General features: G+C 46.5%; 1 long non-coding RNA gene across 33 annotated transcripts in view; it reads left to right on the top strand.

Annotated features, from left to right (window-relative positions):
- The window catches only part of LOC103098510 (uncharacterized), a 143,087-nt gene that overhangs the window by 65,855 nt on the left and 60,891 nt on the right, over nucleotides 1-16,341 (top strand). For 26 of the 33 annotated variants that reach the window (XR_008914569.1, XR_008914566.1, XR_008914574.1 and 23 more), the window contains 11 exons: nucleotides 2,921-2,989; nucleotides 4,212-4,357; nucleotides 5,401-5,469; nucleotides 6,824-6,969; nucleotides 7,960-8,028; nucleotides 9,244-9,389; nucleotides 10,433-10,501; nucleotides 11,856-12,001; nucleotides 12,992-13,060; nucleotides 14,279-14,424; nucleotides 15,468-15,536. This is a non-coding gene — a long non-coding RNA (uncharacterized LOC103098510). Of the gene's footprint in view, nucleotides 1-594; nucleotides 886-907; nucleotides 1,137-2,920; nucleotides 2,990-4,211; nucleotides 4,358-5,400; nucleotides 5,470-6,823; nucleotides 6,970-7,959; nucleotides 8,029-9,243; nucleotides 9,390-10,432; nucleotides 10,502-11,855; nucleotides 12,002-12,991; nucleotides 13,061-14,278; nucleotides 14,425-15,467; nucleotides 15,537-16,341 lie in introns of those variants that run through there. The other 7 variants (XR_008914593.1, XR_008914589.1, XR_008914594.1 and 4 more) reach the window with 6 other exon arrangements.

Below are 16,341 nucleotides of genomic sequence, written 5' to 3'. Positions count from 1 at the left end.
GAAAAATGTGGTATGGGGAAGGCTATCTGGAGAAAGAATATAGGAGGAAGGTCTAAAGGGGGAGGATGTGAAGCAGCTAGGTAGCTCAGTGAATTTGTGGTCCGGATATGAAGGTATGAGGCTCTGGATTCAAATATGACTTCTGTCATTTCCTAGCTTTGTGATCCTGGGCAAGTCACTTAGTCTCAGTCTCAGTTCCTTAGCCTGTGCTACCCTTCTCATGTGGACTCAATACTTAGTATCAATTCTCAGATACATTATGAAGGTTAAAAAAGCTGTTGGGTAAAGAAAGGAAGAGGAAGAGAAGAAAAGGATAGGGTTTGAGAGAGGAGGGATGATGGAGAATGGGGAAAGAGAAAAAAGGGAGGACTTAAAATGGGTGGACAAATGAAGGGCTGAGATGAGGGAGAGGAAGTAAGAAGCAAAGTATAGGAGATAGAAGAAAAGACTAGGCAACAAGATCAGGCCTGGAGAGACAGGGAAGGCAAAAGTAATAGTGGGCAAGAGGCTGGACAGTTCTGGAAGTGGGACCCCACACTCTGCTGACATTGGGGGAAGGAAAGTTGTGAGTTTGTCTTTCTGCCTATTTTTCAGGGTGTGAAAAAATGAAGTGTCTCATCATGGCTTAGAGGTGGTGACCAAAAGGGATGTGATTTGGAGAACCTGGCCAAGTAAAGAGAAGCCAGGTTCACCAAGCAGAGCCAAGGTTGATGGGGTGGCAATAATGGGCAGACCTGGATTTACAAAGACCTAATATGAAAACAGACTCCTCATACTTGGGGCTGCCCTTGCCCTTCACTTGCTTGAATGCCGGACACTACTGTATTCCCAACCAGCCTTGTTCTCCCTGCTTTGGACTATAGAGCCAGCAGCCTCCCTTTTCAGGTTAGAATTTTCAGGAGACCGGGGTTCTAGTGCCAGCTCTGCTGCTAACTGTCACTGGCCACTTCCCTATGCCTCGGCTTTCTACCCTGTAATAGGAGGGCATGAAGATAGTTGGAATCTACACCACCATTCAGCTCTTCTGAAATTTGGTGGTTCTGGGAGGGTCTGAGAATCCTTCAGGTCAGAAAGAGCATGCACAGATAATGAAGCCAAGATGAGGAAGTCACAGGGACCACTTGGATCCTTTCAAGGTGAAATTCCTAATCCCTAATCCCTTTGATCCTAAAGGAGGAAGCCAGGTGTTTGAGTGGAGAGTGGATCAGAGAAAAAATCCATTAGAAAAACAACTCCAAAAGCAAATTCAACTGAAAATGTGTTAAGAGAAATCATCTTGGTGGGGACAACAATAATTGCTTGTCAATAGGGAAGAGGGAGCATTGTAAAGGAGAAAGAACTTGATTGGGATTGGAACTCACTGGACCTTTGTCCACTTCCCAGAGTTACATCTAAGGCATTTATGTAACTTTAGGCAAGATGCTCCCTCTTTCTTGGCCTCAGTTTCTCTAGATAGAGAGAAAGGGAGTAGCATACAGGATAAAGGAAGAAATTTAGAATCAGTTATTTAAGATCTTGATATAAATTCTGCCTCTGAAACTTGTTGTTTTATAACTTTGAATAAGGTATTAATCGTCTGACTACTGCCAGGCAACTCTCAAATTTTAAATACTAATGAACTGTATATATGTATGGCATGAGGGATGAAATCTTCATTTCAATAACAAAAAAAATCCTCAAAAGAAATGTCAAGCTAGATGAGATGGCTAAGGTTAATCCTAAATGAGATAATATTGAGGATACTTGATTTACATTTTAGAGATGCAGGAGATTGAGAGGAGAGGGAGGAAATCAAGAAGGGAAGATGAGGGAAAGGAAGTAAAAGACAAGGTGAAGAAGGGGGGGGGAAGAGTCAGTTCTAGAATTTTCCATTTCCAGATGGACAGGGCCTCAGGAATCATCTAGTCCAAACCTCTCCTTTGACAGAAAATGAAACTAAAATCTAGGAAAGTTTAGTTATTTGCCCAGGATCATCAAGTAATGATAAGAGAAGAGATGTGATTTGAACTCAGGGCCTCTGTTTCCTGAGGCTTTGCTCCTTCCACTGGGTAACCTAACCTTGCCTAGAGAAGAGGAGGGAGGAGAGGAGCAAGGTTTTGTTGAAAAGAGAAAGGTGGAGTAGAGAGGATTGAAGGGGAAAAGGTGAAGGGGGATGGGCGATGGGTCAACTGCATGGTTCAGTAGATAGAGAGGTGAAGGAATGTAGGTGGGAAGTCCTAGGTTAAATATGGCTTCAGCCACTTAGCTCTGTGATCTTGGAAAATCAACCTCCTTTGCATAGGTTTCCCATTGTTGTTCTGTCTCAGATGGACTACTTAATCTCAATTTTCAAATTTAATAAAAGGGTTTAAAGACAGGACTATTGGGGGAAAAGTGTGGGGTAGAGAAGCTTGGAGAGGAGAAAGGGGGAGAGAAGGAGGAAATTAAAGAATATGTTTGGGGAGAAAAAAGTGTCTGAGAGAAGAGAAGATGGATGGAGTGTAGGGAAGGAGTTATAAGGGGAAGGGGGCCTGACAAGAAATAGGAGAAAAAAATGAGAGACTGAGGTAAGAGAAATAAAGGAATAATCAGACTTCAGGGGATAAGGGAAGGGAGTCTAGACCATAAAATGATGCTAGGAAGGAAGAAGGAGGAAATTACAGAATATATTTGGGGAGTAAAGAGTGTCTGAAAGAAAAGGGATGGAGTTAAAGGGAGGAGGCCTAAAATGAAGTAGGAACCACAAATGAGAAGCAGGGTTAAGAGAAAGAAGGGAAACAAACTTCAGGGGATGAGAAAAGGGAGTCTAGACCATAAGATGATGCTAGGAGAGGTGAACAAAGACAAAGGTAGAACGTGCAAGGGGCTGGAAAGATCTGCAGTTGGGACCCCCACACTCTGCTGACTCTTTGTGAGTTTGCCTTTTCTATCTGACTTTCAGGGTGTGAGAAGAATGATGCCACTCAGGAGGTGACCCAAAGGGAGGTGGCAGCCTGGAGAATCCTGCAGGGTAAGGAGAAGGGAGGCTCACCAAGCAGAGCTCAGAGTGATGGGCTGGCAATAGTGGCAGGCCTGGATTATAAAGACCCAACATCAAACCCAACTCCTCCCTCAGGAGGCTGTCCCAGCCTTTCCCTGGCTCTGACTCTCAGCACATCTGTCCTCTCTCAGCACATCTGTCCTCCCACCAGCTTTGGACTATAGAGGCAGCAGCCTCTCTGGCCAAGTTAGAACACTGAGGAGATCTGGGTTCTAGTGTCAGCTCTGCTAACTGTCACTGGGTCCATCCTTGTGTGTCTCCCTGTCCTGCCCTGTAACAGGAGGGCATGAGGACTTTCCCCATCAATACCACCCCATTCAGATCTGCTGAGAGCTGCTGGTATTGGGAGGGTCTGAGGGTCCTTCAGGTCACAAAGGGTTTGTGCGATAATGAAGCCAAAGTCAGGAAGTCACAGGGACCACACTGGCCTTGGCTGCTTCCTTGGTCAAATTCCTCACGTCCATCCCATCCCCTTTCCCCCTTTGGTCCCAATGGAAGCCATTGGAGAAAGTAGGATGGAGAAGAGGAAAGTCCATGAGAAAAACAACTCCATAGAAATACAGAAGAAAAACATTTGTTTGATCATATGGTGTGATGGGGATAGGTTTGGGGATGTAGACTCACACTAGTGTAAACGTCAATAATATGGAAAGAGGTGTCTTGATCAGTGACACACTTAAAAGTCAGGGGAATTGCCCATTGTGAATGGGAGGAGGGAGGGAAAGGGGAGGGAAGGGAAAGAACATGAATAATGTAACCATGGAAAGTAGACAATGGCTGGGACTGGAGCTCTCTGGCCCTCTGTTCTCTTTCCCAAATTGAGTCCCAGGAAATTGTGTGACTTTGGGCAAAATGCTCCCTCTCTCTTGGCCATGTTTCTGCCAGTTATAAAGATAGAGAAGGGTTAGCACCAGAGTGGAGAAAGAAAGAAATCTACATTCAGTCACTTAAGATCTGGTTCAAATTCTTATAACTTTGAAGAAGGTGTCATAATGCTCTGCCTTCTACCAGGAGACTCTCAGATTTTAAATTGCTGATGAATTGCATGTATAGGCTCCAGGATGAAATCTCAGCTCTTCCTCTCCACGGCTCTAACATCAATGTAAACTACAATAGAGAGCCACATTAAATGAGGTTGTTGACCATTATTCCAAATAGGAGAATCCTGAAGATTCCTGATTTCACTTTACAGATGAGCAAACAGAGCCAGAAGGACTCCGTCAGCATCTGTTCTGGGTCACACAGCTTTGGGGTGGCAGAGCCCCATCACTTGCACACAGGTTCCATGACTCCAGAAGGGAGCACTCTGTGGCCCAGGATGACATCATGGTTGCCAAGGTTTGTGGAATGTTGGCACTAAATGTGATATAATGGGGAGAGGAGAGGGATGGGCTGCATGGGCTGTAGGGGAGAGAGAGAAAAGATAGGGAGAGTCAGAAGGTAGATGAGGGGGAAGGAAGGAAAAGGAGGAGAAAAGGAGGAGAGGATAAGCTGAAGGAGGGGAAGGGGGAGGAGTCAGTTCTAGAATCTTAACTTTTGAGGTAGACAGTCCTCAGGAGTCTTTCAGTCCAACCCTGTCCTTTGACAGAAAATGAAACTGGAGCCCAGGAAAGGGCTGTTTACCCAGGCTCAACAGGTAATAATGACAGGAGATAGCATTTGAACCCAGGGCCTCTTCTCCTCAAGGTTCTACTCCTTCCCTTAGGGAAGCTACCATTCCCTAGAGAAAAGGAAGAAGGTTTGTGAAAAAGATAAGGAATATTGGAGGATGGAGGAGTGAATGGAAAAAGGTAGGAAAAAGTTATCTAGGTGGCTCTGTAGATAGAGAGGGCAGGAATGGAGGTGGGATGGTCTTGGGTTCAGATATGCCTTCCGCCATCTCCTTTGCTCTGTGACCCTGGAAAGTCCACCTCAGTTGCCCAGCCTGTAAAAGTCTTCTGACTGGGACCCAATATTTTCCTATCATTTCTCAGATACAATATGAAGGTTTAAAGGCAGAAATGATGGGGTCAGTGAGTTTGGGGGCTAAACTTGTAGAAGGAAAGGGTGGAGGAAAGAGGAGATGAAAGAATATGTTTGGGGAATTAACAGTGTCTGAGAGAAGAGGGATGCAGGTGGGGAAATAGAGGTAAAAGGGAGGGGGTACTTACAAGAAATAGTAGGAGAGACAAATTGAGAGACTGAGCTAAGAGAAATAAAGGAATAATCAGACTTCAGGGGATGAGAAGAAGAGAGACTCGGCCATAAGGTAAGGTGAGGAGGTGAACAAGGACAAGGGTAGAGTGTGCAAGAGGGAGAACAGTTCTGGAATTGGGACCCCCACACTCTGCTGACTGTGGAAAGACACAGTTGTGATTTTGGCTTTTCTATCTGACTTTCAGGGTGTGAGAAGAATGATGCCACACAAGAGGTGACCCAAAGGGAGGAGGCAGCCTAGAGAATCCTGCAGGGTAAGAAGAGGGGCAGGCTCACCAAGCAGAGCTCAGGCTGTTGGGCTGGCAATAGTGGCAGGCCTGGATTATAAAGACCCAACATCAGACCCAACTCCTCCCTCAGGAGGCTGTCCCAGCCCTTCCCTGGCTCTGACTCTCAGCACATCTGTCCTCCCACCAGCTTTGGACTATGGAGCCAGCAGCCTCTCTGGCCAAGTTAGAACATTGAGGAGATCTGGGTTCTAGTGTCAGCCCAGCTGCTAACTGTCACTGGGTCCTTCCTTGTGTGTCTCCCTGTCCTGCCCTGTATCAGGAGGGCATGAGGACTTTCCCCACCAGTACCACCCCATTCAGATCTGCTGAGAGCTGCTGGTAGTGGGAGGGTCTGAGGGTCCTTCAGGTCACAGAGGGTTTGTGCAATAATGAAACCAAAGTCAGGAAGTCACAGGGACCACACTGGCCTTGGCTGCTTCCTTGGTCAAGTTCCTCACCTCCATCCCATCCCCTTTCCCCCTTTGGTCCTAATAGAAGCCATTGGAGATGGCTTGGGATGGAGAAGAGGAAATTTCGTCCTGGAGAAAAACAACTCCATAGAAACACAGAAGAAAAACATTTGCTCTATCACTTGATTTCATTGGGGATAGGATTGGGGATGTAGATTCTAAAAGATCACCCTAGTGCAAACCAATAATATGGGAATAGGTCTTGATCAGTGACATAGGTAAAATCCAGTGGAATTGCTCATTGAATCGAGAAGAAGGGTGGAAGAAAGAAAATGAATTATATATCCTTCAAAAAAAGAGTCTAAATATGAATTAAATAAATAATTTTTATAACAGAAAAAAGGAATCAACCCCAAAGTAGTTACAAAAAGCATCTTGATCTCTGTGGAGGGCTCCATGGCTCCTTTATTGGGAAGGGAGCCTGGCTGAGTAGGACCATGGCTGGGACTGGAGCTCTCTGGCCCTCTGCTCTCTTTCCCAAGTTGAGTCCCAGGAAATTGTGTGACTTTGGGCAAGATGCTCCCCCTTTCTCGGCCATGTTTCTGCCAATTATAAAGATAGAGAAGGGTTAGTAGCAGAGTGGAGAAAGGAAGAAATCTACATTCAGTCATTTAAGATCTGGTTCAAATTCTTAGAGGGAAGGAAGAGGATCATTCCACCTTGTTCTATGTTCCTCTGCCTTCTTCCAAGGGACTCTCAGATTTCAAATGACTTATGAATTGTGTGAATATTATATAGAACGAAAATCTCAGCTCTGGCCTCCATGGCTCGAACAAAAATGTGCAGTAAAGAGATTCAGAGTAGATGGGGAGGCTGAGCACATTATCCTAAATGGAACAATCCTGAAGATTCCTGATTTCACTTTACAGATGAGCAAACAGAGCCAGAAGGACTACATCAGCATCTGTTCTGGGTCACAGAGCCTTGGGGTGGCAGAGCCCCATCACTTGCACACAGGTTCCATGACTCCTGAAGGTAACAGAGTGTGACCCTAGATGATATCATGGTTGCCAAGGTTTGTGGAATGTTTTCATTAATTCTGATATCATGGAGAAAGGGGAGGGATTGGCTGCAGGGGAGAGAGAGAAGAGATGGGGAGAGTCTGAAGGTAGATGAGGGGGAAGGAGGAGGAGGATGAAAGGAGGAGCAGACAAGCTGAAGAAGGGGAAGGGGGAGGAGTCAGTTCTAGAATCTTCCCTTTTGAGGTGGACAGTTTGCAGGTGTCATTCAGTCCAACCCTGTCCTTTGACAGAAAATGAAGGTGGAGCCCAGGAAAGTTCAGTGATTTACCCCAGTATATTATAGATAATGGAAGATAAGAGATGGGATTTGAACCCAGTGCCTCTGACTCCTGGGCTTTTGCTCTTTTGACTGGGGTTCTTAAGCTTCACAAGAGAGGAGAACAAAGTTTTGGGAAAAAGACAAAGAGCACTGCAGTAGGGAAGAGTAAAAAGGTAGGGGGTGGTCAGCTAGATGCTGCACTAGATAGAGAAACAGGTTTGGAGCTGGGTAACTCCTCAGTTCAAATATGGCTTCAACCACTTAGCTGTGTACAGTCCCGGACAGTCAACCTCCTTTGCACATCCTATCCCACTGTTCTGCCTCAGATGGACTACTTAATATCAATTTTCAGATACAATAATAGGGTTTAAAGACAGACCTGTTGGTGGAAGAATGTGGGGTTGAGGAGCTTGGAGGGGAGAAAGGGAGAGGGAAGAGGAAGGAGGAGAAGAAAGAATATGTTTCCGAGTAAAGCATGTCTGAGATGAGGGATGGAGGTAAAGGGAGGAGGCCTAAAATGAAGTAGGAAACACAAATGAAAAGGTGGGGTGAGAGAAAGAAGGGAAACAAACTTCAGGTGATGAGAAAAGGGAGTCAAGACCATAAGATGAAGCTAGGAGAGGTGAACAAAGGTAGAATGTGCAAGGGGCTGGAAAAATCTGCAGTTGGGACCCCCACACTCTGCTGACTCTTTGTGAGTTTGCCTTTTCTATGTGACTTTCAGGGTGTGAGAAGAATGATGCCACTCAGGAGGTGACCCAAAGGGAGGTGGCAGCCTGGAGAATCCTGCAGGGTAAGGAGAAGGGAGGCTCACCAAGCAGAGCTCAGGGTGATGGGCTGGCAATAGTGGCAGGCCTGGATTATAAAGACCCAACATCAGACCCAAGTCCTCCCTCAGGAGGCTGTCCCAGCCTTTCCCTGGCTCTGACTCTTAGCACATCTGTCCTCCCACCAGCTTTGGACTATAGAGGCAGCAGCCTCTCTGGCCAAGTTAGAACACTGAGGAGATCTGGGTTCTAGTGTCAGCTCTGCTGCTAACTGTCACTGGGTCCTTCCTTGTGTGTCTCCCTGCGTGCCCTGTATCAGGAGGGCATGAGGACTTTCCCCATCATTACCACCCCATTCAGATCTGCTGAGAGCTGCTGGTAGTGGGGAAGGTCTGAGGGTCCTTCAGGTCACAGAGGGTTTGTGCAATAATGAAGCCAAAGTCAGGAAGTCACAGGGACCACACTGGCCTTGGCTGCTTCCTTGGTCAAATTCCTCACGTCCATCCCATCCCCTTTCCCCCTTTGGTCCCAATGGAAGCCATTGGAGAAAGTAGGATGGAGAAGAGGAAAGTCCATGAGAAAAACAACTCCATAGAAATACAGAAGAAAAACATTTGCTTGATCATATGGTGTGATGGGGATAGGATTGGGGATGTAGACTCTAAAAGATCACCCTAGTGCAAACGTCAATAATATGGAAAGAGGTGTCTTGATCAGTGACACACTTAAAAGTCAGGGGAATTGTCCATTGTGCATGGGAGGAGGGAGGGAAAGGGGAGGGAAGGGAAAGAACATGAATAATGTAACCATGGAAAGTAGACAATGGCTGGGACTGGAGCTCTCTGGCCCTCTGTTCTCTTTCCCAAATTGAGTCCCAGGAAATTGTGTGACTTTGGGCAAAATGCTCCCTCTCTCTTGGCCATGTTTCTGCCAGTTATAAAGATAGAGAAGGGTTAGCAGCAGAGTGGAGAAAGGAAGAAATCTACATTCAGTCACTTAAGATCTGGTTCAAATTCTTATAACTTTGAAGAAGGTGTAATAATGCTCTGCCTTCTACCAGGAGACTCTCAGATTTTAAATTGCTGATGAATTGCATGTATAGGCTCCAGGATGAAATCTCAGCTCTTCCTCTCCACGGCTCTAACATCAATGTAAACTACAATAGAGAGCCACATTAAATGAGGTTGTTGACCATTATTCCAAATAGGAGAATCCTGAAGATTCCTGATTTCACTTTACAGATGAGCAAACAGAGCCAGAAGGACTCCGTCAGCATCTGTTCTGGGTCACACAGCTTTGGGGTGGCAGAGCCCCATCACTTGCACACAGGTTCCATGACTCCAGAAGGGAGCACTCTGTGGCCCAGGATGACATCATGGTTGCCAAGGTTTGTGGAATGTTGGCACTAAATGTGATATAATGGGGAGAGGAGAGGGATGGGCTGCATGGGCTGTAGGGGAGAGAGAGAAAAGATAGGGAGAGTCAGAAGGTAGATGAGGGGGAAGGAAGGAAAAGGAGGAGAAAAGGAGGAGAGGATAAGCTGAAGGAGGGGAAGGGGGAGGAGTCAGTTCTAGAATCTTAACTTTTGAGGTAGACAGTCCTCAGGAGTCTTTCAGTCCAACCCTGTCCTTTGACAGAAAATGAAACTGGAGCCCAGGAAAGGGCTGTTTACCCAGGCTCAACAGGTAATAATGACAGGAGATAGCATTTGAACCCAGGGCCTCTTCTCCTTAAGGTTCTACTCCTTCCCTTAGGGAAGCTACCATTCCCTAGAGAAAAGGAAGAAGGTTTGTGAAAAAGATAAGGAATATAGGAGGATGGAGGAGTGAATGGAAAAAGGTAGGAAAAAGTTATCTAGGTGGCTCTGTAGATAGAGAGGGCAGGAATGGAGGTGGGATGGTCTTGGGTTCAGATATGCCTTCCGCCATCTCCTTTGCTCTGTGACCCTGGAAAGTCCACCTCAGTTGCCCAGCCTGTAAAAGTCTTCTGACTGGGACCCAATATTTTCCTATCATTTCTCAGATACAATATGAAGGTTTAAAGGCAGAAATGATGGGGTCAGTGAGTTTGGGGGCTAAACTTGTAGAAGGAAAGGGTGGAGGAAAGAGGAGATGAAAGAATATGTTTGGGGAATTAACAGTGTCTGAGAGAAGAGGGATGCAGGTGGGGAAATAGAGGTAAAAGGGAGGGGGTACTTACAAGAAATAGTAGGAGAGACAAATTGAGAGACTGAGCTAAGAGAAATAAAGGAATAATCAGACTTCAGGGGATGAGAAGAAGAGAGACTCGGCCATAAGGTAAGGTGAGGAGGTGAACAAGGACAAGGGTAGAGTGTGCAAGAGGGAGAACAGTTCTGGAATTGGGACCCCCACACTCTGCTGACTGTGGAAAGACACAGTTGTGATTTTGGCTTTTCTATCTGACTTTCAGGGTGTGAGAAGAATGATGCCACACAAGAGGTGACCCAAAGGGAGGTGGCAGCCTAGAGAATCCTGCAGGGTAAGAAGAGGGGCAGGCTCACCAAGCAGAGCTCAGGCTGTTGGGCTGGCAATAGTGGCAGGCATGGATTATAAAGACCCAACATCAGACCCAACTCCTCCCTCAAGGAGGCTGTCCCAGCCCTTCCCTGGCTCTGACTCTCAGCACATCTGTCCTCCCACCAGCTTTGGACTATGGAGCCAGCAGCCTCTCTGGCCAAGTTAGAACATTGAGGAGATATGGGTTCTAGTGTCAGCCCAGCTGCTAACTGTCACTGGGTCCTTCCTTGTGTGTCTCCCTGTCCTGCCCTGTATCAGGAGGGCATGAGGACTTTCCCCACCAGTACCGCCCCATTCAGATCTGCTGAGAGCTGCTGGTAGTGGGAGGGTCTGAGGGTCCTTCAGGTCACAGAGGGTTTGTGCAATAATGAAACCAAAGTCAGGAAGTCACAGGGACCACACTGGCCTTGGCTGCTTCCTTGGTCAAGTTCCTCACCTCCATCCCATCCCCTTTCCCCCTTTGGTCCTAATAGAAGCCATTGGAGATGGCTTGGGATGGAGAAGAGGAAATTTCGTCCTGGAGAAAAACAACTCCATAGAAACACAGAAGAAAAACATTTGCTCTATCACTTGATTTCATTGGGAATAGGATTGGGGATGTAGATTCTAAAAGATCACACTAGTGCAAACCAATAATATGGGAATAGGTCTTGATCAGTGACATAGGTAAAATCCAGTGGAATTGCTCATTGAATCGAGAAGAAGGGTGGGAGAAAGAAAATGAATAATATATCATTGAAAAAAGAGTCTAAATATGAATTAAATAAATAATTTTTATAACAGAAAAAAGGAAACAACCCCAAAGTAGTTACAAAAAGCATCTTGATCTCTGTGGAGGGTTCCATGGCTCCTTTATGGGGAAGGGAGCCTGGCTGAGTAGGACCATGGCTGGGACTGGAGCTCTCTGGCCCTCTGCTCTCTTTCCCAAGTTGAGTCCCAGGAAATTGTGTGACTTTGGGCAAGATGCTCCCCCTTTCTCGGCCATGTTTCTGCCAATTATAAAGATAGAGAAGGGTTAGTAGCAGAGTGGAGAAAGGAAGAAATCTACATTCAGTCATTTAAGATCTGGTTCAGATTCTTAGAGGGAAGGAAGAGGATCATTCCACCTTGTTCTATGATCCTCTGCCTTCTTCCAAGGGACTCTCAGATTTCAAATGACTTATGAATTGTGTGAATATTATATAGAACGAAAATCTCAGCTCTGGCCTCCATGGCTCTAACAAAAATGTGCAGTAAAGAGATTCAGAGTAGATGGGGAGGCTGAGCACATTATCCTAAATGGAAGAATCCTGAAGATTCCTGATTTCACTTTACAGATGAGCAAACAGAGCCAGAAGGACTCCATCAGCATCTGTTCTGGGTCACAGAGCCTTGGGGTGGCAGAGCCCCATCACTTGCACACAGGTTCCATGACTCCTGAAGGTAACAGAGTGTGACCCTAGATGATATCATGGTTGCCAAGGTTTGTGGAATGTTTTCATTAATTCTGATATCATGGAGAAAGGGGAGGGATTGGCTGCAGGGGAGAGAGAGAAGAGATGGGGAGAGTCTGAAGGTAGATGAGGGGGAAGGAGGAGGAGGATGAAAGGAGGAGCAGACAAGCTGAAGAAGGGGAAGGGGGAGGAGTCAGTTCTAGAATCTTCCCTTTTGAGGTGGACAGTTTGCAGGTGTCATTCAGTCCAACCCTGTCCTTTGACAGAAAATGAAGGTGGAGCCCAGGAAAGTTCAGTGATTTACCCCAGTATATTATAGGTAATGGAAGATAAGAGATGGGATTTGAACCCACTGTCTCTGACTCCTGGGCTTTTGCTCTTTTGACTGGGGTTCTTAAGCTTCACAAGAGAGGAGAACAAAGTTTTGGGAAAAAGACAAAGAGCACTACAGTAGGGAAGAGTAAAAATGTAGGGGGTGGTCAGCTGGATGTTGCACTAGAGAAACAGGTTTGGAGCTGGGTAACTCCTCAGTTCAAATATGGCTTCAGCCACTTAGCTGTGTGTCCCTGGAAAATCAACCTCCTTTGCACATCCTATCCCACTGTTCTGCCTCAGATGGACTACTTAATATCAATTTTCAGATACAATAATAGGGTTTAAAGACAGACCTGTTGGTGGAAGAATGTGGGGTTGAGGAGCTTGGAGGGGAGAAAGGGAGAGGGAAGAGGAAGGAGGAGAAGAAAGAATATGTTTCCGAGTAAAGCATGTCTGAGATGAGGGATGGAGGTAAAGGGAGGAGGCCTAAAATGAAGTAGGAACCACAAATGAGAAGCAGGGTTAAGAGAAAGAAGGGAAACAAACTTCAGGGGATGAGAAAAGGGAGTCTAGACCATAAGATGATGCTAGGAGAGGTGAACAAAGACAAAGGTAGAACGTGCAAGGGGCTGGAAAGATCTGCAGTTGGGACCCCCACACTCTGCTGACTCTTTGTGAGTTTGCCTTTTCTATGTGACTTTCAGGGTGTGAGAAGAATGATGCCACTCAGGAGGTGACCCAAAGGGAGGTGGCAGCCTGGAGAATCCTGCAGGGTAAGGAGAGGGAAGGGTCACCAAGCAGAGCTCAGGGTGATGATGGGCTGGCAATAGTGGCAGGCCTGGATTATAAAGACCCAACATCAGACCCAAGTCCTCCCTCAGGAGGCTGTCCCAGCCCTTCCCTCTATCTGACTCTCAGCACATCTGTCCTCCCACCAGCTTTGGACTATAGAGGCAGCAGCCTCTCTGGCCAAGTTAGAATATTGAGAAGATCTGGGTTCTAGTGTCAGCTCTGCTGCTAACTGTCACTGGGTCCTTCCTTGTGTGTCTCCCTGCGTGCCCTGTATCAGGAGGGCATGAGGACTTTCCCCATCATTACCACCCCATTCAGATCTGCTGAGAGCTGCTGGTAGTGGGGAAGGTCTGAGGGTCCTTCAGGTCACAGAGGATTTGTGCAATAATGAAGCCAAAGTCAGGAAGTCACAGGGACCACCCTGGCCTTGGCTGCTTCCTTGGTCAAATTCCTCACCTCCATCCCATCCCCTTTCCCCCTTTGGTCCCAATGGAAGCCATTGGAGAGAGTGGGATTGAGAAGAGGAAAGTCCATGAGAAAAACAACTCCATAGAAATACAGAAGAAAAACATTTGCTTGATCATATGGTGTGATGGGGATAGGATTGGGGATGTAGACTCTAAAAGATCACCCTAGTGCAAACGTCAATAATATGGAAAGAGGTGTCTTGATCAGTGACACACTTAAAAGTCAGGGGAATTGCCCATTGTGCATGGGAGGAGGGAGGGAAAGGGGAGGGAAGGGAAAGAACATGAATAATGTAACCATGGAAAGTAGACAATGGCTGGGACTGGAGCTCTCTGGCCCTCTGTTCTCTTTCCCAAATTGAGTCCCAGGAAATTGTGTGACTTTGGGCAAAATGCTCCCTCTCTCTTGGCCATGTTTCTGCCAGTTATAAAGATAGAGAAGGGTTAGCAGCAGAGTGGAGAAAGGAAGAAATCTACATTTAGTCACTTAAGATCTGGTTCAAATTCTTATAACTTTGAAGAAGGTGTAATAATGCTCTGCCTTCTACCAGGAGACTCTCAGATTTTAAATTGCTGATGAATTGCATGTATAGGCTCCAGGATGAAATCTCAGCTCTTCCTCTCCACGGCTCTAACATCAATGTAAACTACAATAGAGAGCCACATTAAATGAGGTTGTTGACCATTATTCCAAATAGGAGAATCCTGAAGATTCCTGATTTCACTTTACAGATGAGCAAACAGAGCCAGAAGGACTCCGTCAGCATCTGTTCTGGGTCACACAGCTTTGGGGTGGCAGAGCCCCATCACTTGCACACAGGTTCCATGACTCCAGAAGGGAGCACTCTGTGGCCCAGGATGACATCATGGTTGCCAAGGTTTGTGGAATGTTGGCACTAAATGTGATATAATGGGGAGAGGAGAGGGATGGGCTGCATGGGCTGTAGGGGAGAGAGAGAAAAGATAGGGAGAGTCAGAAGGTAGATGAGGGGGAAGGAAGGAAAAGGAGGAGAAAAGGAGGAGAGGATAAGCTGAAGGAGGGGAAGGGGGAGGAGTCAGTTCTAGAATCTTAACTTTTGAGGTAGACAGTCCTCAGGAGTCTTTCAGTCCAACCCTGTCCTTTGACAGAAAATGAAACTGGAGCCCAGGAAAGGGCTGTTTACCCAGGCTCAACAGGTAATAATGACAGGAGATAGCATTTGAACCCAGGGCCTCTTCTCCTCAAGGTTCTACTCCTTCCCTTAGGGAAGCTACCATTCCCTAGAGAAAAGGAAGAAGGTTTGTGAAAAAGATAAGGAATATTGGAGGATGGAGGAGTGAATGGAAAAAGGTAGGAAAAAGTTATCTAGGTGGCTCTGTAGATAGAGAGGGCAGGAATGGAGGTGGGATGGTCTTGGGTTCAGATATGCCTTCCGCCATCTCCTTTGCTCTGTGACCCTGGAAAGTCCACCTCAGTTGCCCAGCCTGTAAAAGTCTTCTGACTGGGACCCAATATTTTCCTATCATTTCTCAGATACAATATGAAGGTTTAAAGGCAGAAATGATGGGGTCAGTGAGTTTGGGGGCTAAACTTGTAGAAGGAAAGGGTGGAGGAAAGAGGAGATGAAAGAATATGTTTGGGGAATTAACAGTGTCTGAGAGAAGAGGGATGCAGGTGGGGAAATAGAGGTAAAAGGGAGGGGGTACTTACAAGAAATAGTAGGAGAGACAAATTGAGATACTGAGCTAAGAGAAATAAAGGAATAATCAGACTTCAGGGGATGAGAAGAAGAGAGACTCGGCCATAAGGTAAGGTGAGGAGGTGAACAAGGACAAGGGTAGAGTGTGCAAGAGGGAGAACAGTTCTGGAATTGGGACCCCCACACTCTGCTGACTGTGGAAAGACACAGTTGTGATTTTGGCTTTTCTATCTGACTTTCAGGGTGTGAGAAGAATGATGCCACTCAGGAGGTGACCCAAAGGGAGGTGGCAGCCTGGAGAATCCTGCAGGGTAAGGAGAAGGGCAGGCTCACCAAGCAGAGCTCAGGGTGATGGGCTGGCAATAGTGGCAGGCCTGGATTATAAAGACCCAACATCAGACCCAACTCCTCCCTCAGGAGGCTGTCCCAGCCCTTCCCTGGCTCTGACTCTCAGCACAACTGTCCTCCCACCAGCTTTGGACTATGGAGCCAGCAGCCTCTCTGGCCAAGTTAGAACATTGAGGAGATCTGGGTTCTAGTGTCAGCCCAGCTACTAACTGTCACTGGGTCCTTCCTTGTGTGTCTCCCTGTCCTGCCCTGTATCAGGAGGGCATGAGGACTTTCCCCACCAGTACCACCCCATTCAGATCTGCTGAGAGCTGCTGGTAGTGGGAGGGTCTGAGGGTCCTTCAGGTCACAGAGGGTTTGTGCAATAATGAACCAAAGTCAGGAAGTCACAGGGACCACACTGGCCTTGGCTGCTTCCTTGGTCAAATTCCTCACCTCCATCCCATCCCCTTTCCCCCTTTCGTCCTAATAGAAGCCATTGGAGATGGCTTGGGATGGAGAAGAGGAAATTTCGTCCTGGAGAAAAACAACTCCATAGAAACACAGAAGAAAAACATTTGCTCTATCACTTGATTTCATTGGGAATAGGATTGGGGATGTAGATTCTAAAAGATCACCCTCGTGCAAACCAATAATATGGGAATAGGTCTTGATCAGTGACATAGGTAAAATCCAGTGGAATTGCTCATTGAATCGAGAAGAAGGGTGGGAGAAAGAAAATGAATAATATATCATTGAAAAAAAGAGTCTAAATATGAATTAAATAAA

Source organism: Monodelphis domestica, chromosome X (genome assembly GCF_027887165.1).
Source record: "Monodelphis domestica isolate mMonDom1 chromosome X, mMonDom1.pri, whole genome shotgun sequence".
In the NCBI taxonomy this organism is placed as follows: Eukaryota; Metazoa; Chordata; class Mammalia; order Didelphimorphia; family Didelphidae; genus Monodelphis; species Monodelphis domestica.
Note: the sequence above shows the minus strand (reverse complement) of the source record. Positions and strands in the feature narration are given on the sequence as shown.